Here is an 11,408-nt window from a genome sequence, read left to right as displayed (position 1 = left end):
GGGAACAGCCTCAAGTAATTTTTTAAAGCTCAGCTTCTAATGACCTTATAGATTAGGTTGATAAGTGAGGTCATTTCCTCTTCCTTCTCCACCTAGCAGACCACAGATGTGTCCCAGCATGATTTGGCGAGTCATTGTGGGAGGCAGTGGTTGAAAATTCATGGGGGGCTGCTGTGTTGGGTATGTCATTGGGCTTACTGTGATTTCTTGAATTCTTTTGTCTCCATAGACCCATCCAACCCAGACTGCCTTTTTGTTAGTGTGGATGTACACACACATTTTTGCTACCAGAAGATGCTGCCAGAATCAATTGCAGTGGTGTGCGCACCCAAATATAAACAGTGAGTATATATAATTTAAGCCTAGACGGTACAAGAGCAAAATCCTCTATGGCTCAGAACACTGTAAAAACTAAGTAATATCCAGAAAGTCTTAACTGAGTGCTATAGAAGCCCCCTTTTAAGGTGAACATTCTAACACCAGCTGCTCTTAACAGATGTGCTGATACCACTGTTCGTTTTCTAAGACAAAGCACAAAGAAGTGATCTCAAGTGTCAGAGGTTGAAGATATTCCACACAAGAAACTGCCTAAAGTGTCATTCTCAATGTCACCTTAGTCTGAATTCCTCAGCAGAGCTAGTGTTGGGAAAGCAATGAATCACCCTGTTTCTTTGAAAGAATTTTGTACCCTGGATAATGTCCCACAGGAATTAGTGGTCATAGGTTTGAGCGCTACCCCATTTATTCCTGACAGTGATTGGCCCGAACTGGATTGATTCTTCTTGTGCTCAATTCTACTGTTGAGAATTTTATTATTAAGTCAAACTACAAGAAAGGGATCAAGAGAGAAAACCATAGAGAGAGATACACGTAAGGAGAGGAATGAGAAGGAGAGAAAAGAGAGGAAGAAAGGGAGGGAGGGACAATTAGGACTATGACAAAGAAGACATAGTCTAACAGAACTTCAATGATAGTGTTTACTAGGAATAGTAGGAAGACATACACATCATCTGTGCGGGAGGAAGATTTGTGCAGGTCAGAGCAGAGAGAGCAGGAGAGCAGGGGAATAAGTGTAGGTATGAAAGAGAAGAAGAGAGGACATAGAGGAGAGGAGAGAGAGGGAGGAAAGAAAGGGGAAGGGGAGAGAAGAAAGATGGAAAGAGGGAGAGGAGAGAGAGACAAATGGTGTTGTGGGGATTTCTGTTTGACTGTGAGTCTGCCTTTCTCTTTTCAGAACAGGAATTTTCACACTGACAACTTTTGGATTAAAAGAAATATCAAGCTGCCCCAGGAGGGGCTTCCATCCCCATAATCAGGACTCAGCTCTTTTCTGTGTAGGTATCTGTATACAGGAGAAGAAACATAATAACATTGTGAGAATATCCAAACCCTGTCCCACAAAATTTATAAGAGCCAGGGATACAACCACAGAGATTCAAGGAAGCTTGAAATCCTGGAATCAGAATGCTAAGTCCAAGAGGTAGAGCATTCTGTGTGTGATTACATGTATCATAATTAATATGTATATGCATTTGTATAGAATTTGGATCACACTCTGATCCTAAAGGGAAAATAACACTTGTGTACATTTCAGCTCTTCTTTTAAAAAGATATATAATTTTATATTTCATTATATTTATACCTGTACTTTCATTGTGTAGCCTTTTAAAAATAGAACCTATTTTTATTTTAATTTGTTGTCTCTGTGGATTTTCACATGAGAGTTTAGTGCCTGTGTGGTAAAAGACGTTTGCAGAGTCATGGTTCATACCAGGGTGATCAGTTTTTTGTAGCCAGATACTTTCTACCAGAACTGTTCAAAATTACCTAGCTCCATTTTGGAGTACAGTAATGTTGTTTCTGAGATATTAAAAGATATTGCTCATTTTAAAAACGAATTATCTAGAACGGGAGTTCTCAAGTTGCCAATTGTAATAACCCCTTCCATGGTGAAAAACACCCATAACATAAGCTCTTGGGCAGTTGCAGTAGATCATCATTTTGAGGCTAATTGATGTTACATAATAAGACTTTTAGACTGATGATTACCTATCATGTTGTAGACCCAGAGTGACCATCCCTGAAATGTCAGTAATGTCACCCTTACAATCTGATTAATGTAATGACTCCCCTCAAGGTCTATTGGATCACCTTTGCCATCTGATGTACATTATGACTCCAATGGTGCACTGCACTTACACATCTCTAACAACAAACACAATAACAAAAACAACAACAACAAAAACCTATTTGCTATGTGACTCTGGAAAATAGATGGAAAAGATCCTGAGATACACAGAGATGATTGACTCTAAACATGAGGCATGAGGAGAACTAGGTGGGAGTGTTGGGGACCAGAACTTTTGACATTACTTCTAATGACATCAAGATTTCACCACTTGGCTGAGAACTATCTGGCTGCAATGAAATTCTTCAATCAAAACTTACTGCTCGGGATGTGGCTCAGTTGTGATAGTGTTCCAATTTTAAGAATTAGTATCTCAAATCCTTTCCCAGCACTGATGAAAACAGTTGTGCTTATGTTTGCCTATAATCCAGCACTGGGAACCTCGAAGCAGTAGAATAATGTCAGGGATCCTTCTGGCTTAGCTAGGCTATGTGTGCTAGCCTATGTCGCACAAGGCCCTCTTTTGGTATAAATAAAATGTACAAGTTGTTTCAAAACTGATTTCCATTCCCTAACAATATTTCCCTTTTCCAATTGCAGGACTGCCGTCATGTCACCATCCAAAACAGCAGGGTGACAATCACGGATTTGCGATGAGTATATCCCACAGACCCACCTCAGTGGGAGCCTGTGTGTGTGTGTGTGTGTGTGTGTGTGTGTGTGTGTGTGTATGTGTGGGTGTGTGTCTGTGTGTGTGTGTGTATTTTGTATATATGTGACTGAATGTATGGTGGTGTGTATCTGTGTATGTATGTTAACCTGTGTTATGTATGTTACATCTGTGTTAAGGATATCAATGGTATAGTATGTATTTATGGCACACTGTGTTCATTCACAGAGCCCAGATGAACTTAGTTCTACATTTCTGTTTTAGCAATTAGGAAAAGCGTCAATAAAACACAGAAGAATGTGATACATAAAGTCAAGACCTCTTGAGTACAAACCCTGAGTCTAGATGTGAGATCATAGAAATTTATTTGATTTCAAGGTGAGGTGGCTATATTTTTGACTTGTCAGTAATATCTTTCGTCAATAATGCACAAAGTGAGAAATGTGATAAGGCAATATGGACAAAGCCATCAGCTCAATCACAGGTATCGCAAAGGAAACATAATCTGCAATATGTTTTAATTTATGACATTTGCTATATTCATGGCTGAATTTTGAGGTGAAAGATCATAGCTCTTTTGAATAAGTAGAGAAAAATTGATCTAATATTGCATTCTACTAGAATTACAATTCTAGATTGTGAATGTAATTTTCTGTTTTTTTGTTTCAGCCTCTTGTTTTTGTAATGACACCTGATGCTAGAAACCCTTTGACTAACAACATTTCCTGACTAAAACAGACTGTATGGAATATTTAACATAAAAGAGGGATGTGTATGAATTGAGAACAAAGAGTACAAAATGCAAGTTCTTAAAAATAATTTGAGATTAGGAATCATTTAGAGATCATATATACTGTAAAAATGAATAAAACAATGTTTACATATTTTATGTCAACAAAGTATAATAGTACATCTTAGAACATGATGGGATTTCAAATTTAATAAAGATTCCTTTTATTGCATTGTAGAAACACAATGTTAGAAAGGATTTCAACATGACTGGTGGCCCCTCCTTACCTTGAGTACCACAGGAAACCTTTTCAAGATGACAACCTTCCTGGTAAACATTTTATTCTTATGTCCATCCTTACTACAAATGTCCCTGATAGCGAAGCAAAATTTATTCCCATTACCCAGATATACAATCTTCTGGACCAGTTTTGATTTTCTGTGCAAATATTCAGCAATACATCATTTCTCTACATGAAATCTTACAGTAAATATATAGTTAGGTTATTTATACTTAGTAATTATGCCCTCAGATGACATCTTAATTGTTTTCTTTTAAATTAGTCATATAGTCTATGAAAACTTTAGTAAATTCTATTTTCATTTTATATTTATATATTAGGAAGAGCTTTCTAAATCTACAGTCGTCACATATTAGACCAGTTGTCTTCCTATTCATCGTACTTACAAATTGTTCTATTTGGCTTGCTTGCATTATGCATATAAAACTGTTTACATTTTATTTTCCTTTCATTTGAATTGAAATTAGTCTATTATTGGGAAATGATATAACAATTAAGATTCCATAACTTAATCTGTTTAAGGTGTATTTCTTCTTCCAAAACAATTTGTATCATTGAAGATCATTCAATTAGTATTAGTAAATTAATAAATTACTAAGGGAATAACAGTACTTAATGAATGTATGATTTCTTCTAATGAGAAGATAATTGTCAAGGTACTTGTGGTCCAACTCTAAACTCCTGCTTGTTTGAATTTTTATGCATGTGTAGGTTAGAAAGACTGATTGCATATCCAGTACCGAGGAGACCAGGTAATGGAGAAAGCAAAAGTGTTAGTTGTTGATAATAGCAGTTGACACAGCTTGTAATTAACTATGTGGTATTTGTAGATCTTCAAACAATATAAATTAGTAGGCACAAATTAATTACAAATTAACTAATAGGCATAAGTGAAGAATGATACTTTCACGATTGCTAAGCAATAGAGCTCACTCTCAGAATTAGTTACTACAAGTTCAGCAGGTTTAGTTATGCTCTGTGCAGCTGTGTCTTCCTATGTAAGTATGGCATAACATCTGGGTGAGTAGGTGTTATAACAGAACATCATATAATTTACTATAGTCAGTCTTTAGTGTCTGCAAGACCCATATCTTCATACATTTTTGTCTTCTGTACTCATTGTTTCACAGTTCTGAACTTCTGGGTAGACAAAAACATTATAGCATTCCTTGTGAGAGACTGTGAGCAGAAAGCAGATGTCCTGTGGACTGAGCAATGGATGTGCGACACATGATTAACTTCAGACTGTGTCTCCATCAGATCTGTTCATGCTCATTTTTCTCTGCAACCTGGTGCACTCTCAACTTTACATTAGTTCAAGTAATGTTCTGATAATCTACTTTTCCAAATTTTTACTGCATATGTAATAATACTAACCCAATTTGTAGGATAATAAGCATTCAACTCATGAATCAATCACTTTTATGCTACAAGTATGATGTTTGTTTTATTTAATTCTTTACATAAGATTTGTAGGATGATTGCCAATTGAATGTGACTTTCTCTAGAAGCTGGCATTATGGGCCCACAGATCAGTACACATAAAATAGATTATTCTGGAAAGATTCTTACTTAGGCTATGTACCTATATCTCAAGTGGTCATTAAGACAGATTGCATAGTTCATTCTTGAATTTATGTTTTATGTGAAGCTCCTATACATAATTTATTTTCATAAAAAGTAATGATTATCAAGAGTATCTTCTATGGTAATTTGAAGCTTCTGGATTCTTTATCAGTCAAAATATGCTAATACACAACATACCTGAATATATAGGTATCATTTTAGAAATGTAATTTTTGGGACTTGCATTATAAGTTGATGTTTTCCCTGATGGTACTTTAGCTTTGCCAAATTATGTTTCTAATATATTTCTTTGGAATCTTATATGTATCATATTTTGGAAATAGGACATTCACTGTGATCTTCTCAGCCTATATCATACTGTATATTTAGCATCGTGTAGGATAAAAGACATAGAGGTTTATGTGACTCAGTAGGAGAAGTACTTAACTAATATTTGTAAGAATCTATATTTATTAGAAAATTTGTCAGAAAAATGGTAAATTATTAGAAATACCTGTGGTGTTCTTGTCTGTAGAAAGATTTTTATTTGTTTTAGGTGACTTCTAGTCTCATCATGAAACCCAGATTTGCCTCAAAATTCTGATGTGTTTATTTCCCCCTCTTGATTTATGTGGGATTACAGATATCTATGACTATGCCAGCAGAAAAATTTTCATAACACTGCAGTGAAAACATTAAAAACCAAACTTCCTAAGTCATACTTTCCACAACCACAAAATTTACAAAATGTAAATGTTTAGAGAATGGGGTTGGAGAACTCAGATTTGTTTTTGATATGATGTAGCCACCAGCAGTCAGCTACAGGAGCCAAACTCTATGATGATTGTGGGGTACAAGGATACATGCTATGCTATAATAATAATATATATTATCTGAACATAGAATGAGGTATATGGATGTTAGTGAGACATGTATTAGTGAAGTAGAGAAAATCAGAGGCATTAAAGTCAAATTTACCCACTTCTTAATTTTGTGTAAACTTCTACAGTGTTGAGACTGAGTTCACAGCTTACTGTCCTCAACCACTTCACAATTCTGAAGTTCTGTCTCATAAAGAAAGTTAGAAATTTTCAAGGAAAAAAATGGAAAGAAGGAAAGAAGTAAGGAAGGAATCTGATTCATAGATTATCTATTTATCTCATGTTATTAAGCATTTTCTTCTCAAGTCAAAAACCATTTTCTAGTAGTTGTACCTAGACATCTGAGACCAGGAAGTGTTAAGTGCTACATAAGATATATAGACAAAACAGCGCTTCTATTCAATTCAATCACTGTGTGTTTGTTCTAAAGAGACTTTTAGGATAAATACATCAATTTTTCATAAAATCACTCTTCTGAACACTGGAAAGTATGGATGACAGTGTCCTCAAATACTGGCAAGAAGAAGCAGTCATGTATTCCATGATTCAACAGGATTTATTTCTACCTTCCAGGCCCACCTTTGACAGCTTGACTTTGGTTCTGCACATTTTAAAGGGAAAGTAAGTGTGATACTTATTTTCTCACTGTTGTCACAAATCCCATAATCGAAGCAGCTGGAGAAGAAGTGAAATTCATTTGGATCACAGTATATGGATAGTACAAGAGGAAACCAGTGAATGGTGATTGATGTACAAGCCAATTACTCACAAAAATGCCAAAATTTAGTGGTGGGAGAGAATTGGACCTTGAATGATTTGGTATCACAAACCATTGAGATTCAGAAACCATTTTGGAAGAAGGTTAGGACGTGTGTAAGAGCTGAGACTGTAGACAAGGGTAACAGCAATAGCAAACATTTTTAGAAATGACAGAGCAAATGTGACCTGCACAAGACCTGCACAGAACTTTTCTTGTCAATGTTCCTCATGGATGATATGGGACCCAACCTGAGGGACAGTAGTCACTTAGTGATTGTTCAGAAATGGTTAGCATTTTCTTTAGTGGTGCAGTTCCTGACATAAATGCTCTTTTCTCAGGAAATGTCATACTGGATACTTAGGCAAGAAACTACAATTAGACTCAGCATTATTATATTACAGAAGACATGAAAGTGGAAAGGAATGGTGGTTTCAGCAAGAGGGGGAGAAGTATGACAGTGGGCAGTGACAGTAATATCTAAAATTCATTATATAATCTCTGACACGGTCACACAATAAGAGAATAAAATAAGATGGGCTGATACTTTATTTAGATTTATTAAAGTTTGCCAGAGTATTCAGAAAGCTAAGTCACAAGCCATAGAAGTCAGGCACAGATCTTCAATCCCAGGACTCAAGATTAAGAGATAGATGGGTTTCTGTGAATCCAAGGCTACCAAGATCTATACAAGCTTGATCCAGTCCTAAAGAGGAACAATTGACACAAAGACAATCTCAGCACCAAGAATCATATGCCTTTAAACCCAGCACTAGAGTGGTATAAAGGATAGAAGTAGGGTCTTTAGTAGACTATCATGGATTTATTCTCCAGCCACAATGAGGATAGGAAGACCCTGAAGTCTCCATATTCTCTAGCCACACTGTGGATAAGTTATAAATAGTCTTAGGGTTGGTGTGAGCCAGAATAGCCTTCCATTCTGAGGTAGAAAAGAAGTAGTGTTCAGCTGCTTTGCTTTTCTGATCTTCAATTGAATTGTAACCCCAATATCAGTCTCTGGTCCTTTTATTTTTCATGCTACAGAAAGTGGGAAAGGGAGGAAGAGGGGAGTAGGGAGGCAGGAGTGGTGGAATGAAGGAAGGGCATCATGGATACTGTTCTGTGTATAAAGGTCATGAACCAGATGATGATGGAGTCAGAAGGTCTTTCCTTGACCTCGTGTACAGGTTCCTTGGAGTTGCTGGAGAGAGGAGGGCCCAGCCATGCAGAGTAGATGCATACTGGTAGCAGATGGAGCCAGGAGGACGAGCCATGAAGAAGCAATGGATGCAGAGAGCTGATGGGGCCAGGAGCACCAGTGGTGCAGAGAATTTTGATCCAAGGAGCCAATGGAAACTGGAGGACCAGCTAGGGTGGAGGTGTCAGTGGAAGAGATACATAGAACTGTTCAGTAATAAAGTATCCAAGACAGTCTCCCTCCAGTGACATAGATCTCCAACATGTCCACCCATATCTGGATGAGACTGATCACAGTGATGATGTCAGTGTCCCCATTTACCTCATTATTGTACTTTCTTTTCTCCTGACCTTTACAGCTAGGCATTTGTTATGGTGTCATCTGAGAAGAGCCAAACATAATCTGGTTGTTTCCTAATTAACTGACTGAGTAAATTATGTTTTCATTTTACCTTTATTTTACTAATGTTTTAGACTAAAATGTCTTCATACTCATCATCATCTTTGTTCTTCCATCTTCCTCATTGCTTGGAAGATACATATATGTGTGTGTGTGTGTGTGTGTGTGTGTACTATATTATATGTTTGTGTCTGTCTGTGTGTGTATAATCTTATATGTGTTTATGCATATATGTATATATGTATATATATGTATATATTTGTTTGCATTTGTAATCTTATGTTTCCATGTATGTTCTTGTGTGTATGTGTGTTTCCCAACACGGCTGAAAATCTCAGCCTTGCTTAAGTTTTGCTATTTCCCTTTTCTCTACTGAATTCCAATTTAAATAGACTATGATATATCATCCAGTGATAATTTTTTAAACAATATGTATTTTTTTAAAGAGGGGGTTTCTTTGTGGAACTTGGATACCAGGCTTGATTCTAAGTCAAGAGTTCTGCCAGTCTCTCCCTTCCATGTGCTGGGATTAAAGGCATGTGGCACCTCTGCATGACCTTTTTACATTTTTTTATTTATCTTTTACATTCCAATGCCATTACCTCCCCCCCCATCTCTCTCACAATTCACATCTGCTCCTCAGAGGGTAACACCTCCCCTAGTAAGCCTGCTAATTCATCTCACTGAGGCATGAAAATGGCACCTCCATACCATCCATACACCTGGGTCTCGATCTGAACAACTGATCTCTCCATAGAATGGGCTCCGCTAAGTCTGTTTGTGTATTAGATTGGATCTGGGAACCACAGCCAGTAACCTCATATGTGTCCCATTCACACCATTGCCACCTTTGTTAAGGGAGTGTAGTTGGGTCTTAAGCAGATTCCCCCTTTGTCAGACCAGAGTCAGTGATCACTCACTATCTTGTATCAGCTGATTCTGTGAGTTTCCCCTTCTCAGTCTTGACTCCTTTGTTCATATTATTTCTCTTCCCTCAATTCAATTGTACTCAGGTGCTTGACCCAATGATATTGAAGTGACCAGAGCCTCACCCAGCCATGAGGAGGCTGCAGAAGACCCACCAAGGTGTAGGCCTCTGATTAACCAGCATGTACTGAGCTTTTGTCCAGCTTCTGACATTGCCTGACCTTGCTGAACCTTGCTCCAGTCACTAGGAAGCCACATCGCTCCCTGAGGCAAGGAACCAATCTGAAGTTAACTGGCTAGGTCTGAATGTGCTTTATAGTATGTGAAGTACAGAGCATAGCAGACTCCATGGGGAGGCCTCTAAACATGGCAACCATTTCTGCAGGGGTAGTTGGCCAATCAACACAGGACAAGTTGCCCAAGCCTGGAGTCACACAAATCCTCAGACTGTTGCAGACCCCAGACACTCCCCTTGGTCTACCCCAAAAAATCCCCTGCCCTATCATCCTTCTGGCTGCTTCTCAATCCACCCAATGTGTCAGATGGACAGAGGACACAAATTAATATAGTTAACTTATTAATTAATTAAAACTCTTTGCTTTTGCATCAGATCAGTTCTCTTGGTGATTTTTTGGGAGTCACAATTTGTGCACAATAATTAGGTGTGGATTTATGCATCTCTTTCCATCTGTTTCTAGATTAGGGTTGTAGTTTCTCTGGGATTGTGGATTGTAGCCTGTGTATCATTTGCTTTTTGTCTGGTATCTTCTCATGAGTGAGGGGGGAAACAAATGATTTTTTTCTAGTTTTGGTCACTTGCCTGCCAATTTTGGATAATTTTGTTTCTTAACATTGATAAGTAGTCCACAGTTAAATGTACCACACTTTTCTTATACTTTATTCGATTGACAAACATCTAGGTTGTTTCCAGGGTATGGCAATTATGAATAATGTTGCTATGAGCATAGTTGAGTAGTTGTCCTTTTTATGTGGATGTGCCGCCTTTGGGATCATGCCCAAAAGTGGTAATGCAGTATCTAGAGGTAGGTTGATCTCTAGCTTTCTGGGAAATCTCCACACTGATTTCCATACCAGTTGTAAGAGTTTGCATTCTTGCCAGCAATGGAGGACTGTTACACTTTCTTTTCATCTTCTCCAGCATAAGCTGTCATCAGTGTTTTAGGTCTCAGCCTTTCTGAGATTATTCTGGTGAGACTGTTCTGTTTATATCTCTACCCATTTTTAAAAATTAGATTATTTGGTGTTTTGATGCCTAGTTTCTTCAGTTCTTTGTATAATTTGGAGATTAGCACTCTATCAGATGTGGGGTTGGTGAAGATCTTTCCCATTCTATAGGAAACTGTATTATCTTGTTGAAGATGTATTTTTCTTTGCAGATGCTTCTCAGTTTCATGAGGTATCATTTATTACTTGTTGCTGTCAGTCTGTGCTACTGGTGCTCTGAGTCTGAAGTTGATTCTGGGCTGATGTTTCAGGACTACTTTTTTAGCTGCTGTCCCTACATTCTTCATGCACCACAGTGAATTAAATTTCCCCTGTTTGCATATTGTCTTCTTTGTTAAAATGCTATTTCTTGTTTCTACTTTTTGATTGAACTGCCCCTCACATAAAATTATACAGGGAAATTTGTAGTTGCTGAGCTAGTATAATACTGACAGAAGGTATACTCTCAGGAAAACACTTCCCAGTGATATATATATATGTATGTATGTATATATATATGTATGTATGTATATGTATGTATATGTATATGTATATGTATATGTATGTATGTATATATATTCACCCATTCCTCCAGTGCACACTAGAATGTTCCCCCACATAACACCA

At 37.4% G+C, this 11,408-nt stretch overlaps 1 long non-coding RNA gene across 1 annotated transcript; it reads left to right on the top strand.

The window, feature by feature from the left end:
- The first annotated feature begins 229 nt into the window (after positions 1-229).
- On the top strand, positions 230-2,798 carry LOC127232522 (uncharacterized). The gene is made up of 3 exons (XR_007835390.1): positions 230-341; positions 1,235-1,334; positions 2,729-2,798. It is a non-coding gene; the product is annotated as an uncharacterized LOC127232522 (long non-coding RNA).
- Positions 2,799-11,408: the final 8,610 nt, after the last annotated feature.

The sequence above is a fragment of the Phodopus roborovskii genome, unplaced genomic scaffold, assembly GCF_943737965.1.
Source record: "Phodopus roborovskii unplaced genomic scaffold, PHOROB, whole genome shotgun sequence".
Lineage (NCBI taxonomy): Eukaryota > Metazoa > Chordata > Mammalia > Rodentia > Cricetidae > Phodopus > Phodopus roborovskii.
The sequence above is the reverse complement of the archived record's forward strand: the minus strand, read 5'-3'. Positions and strand labels throughout refer to the sequence as shown.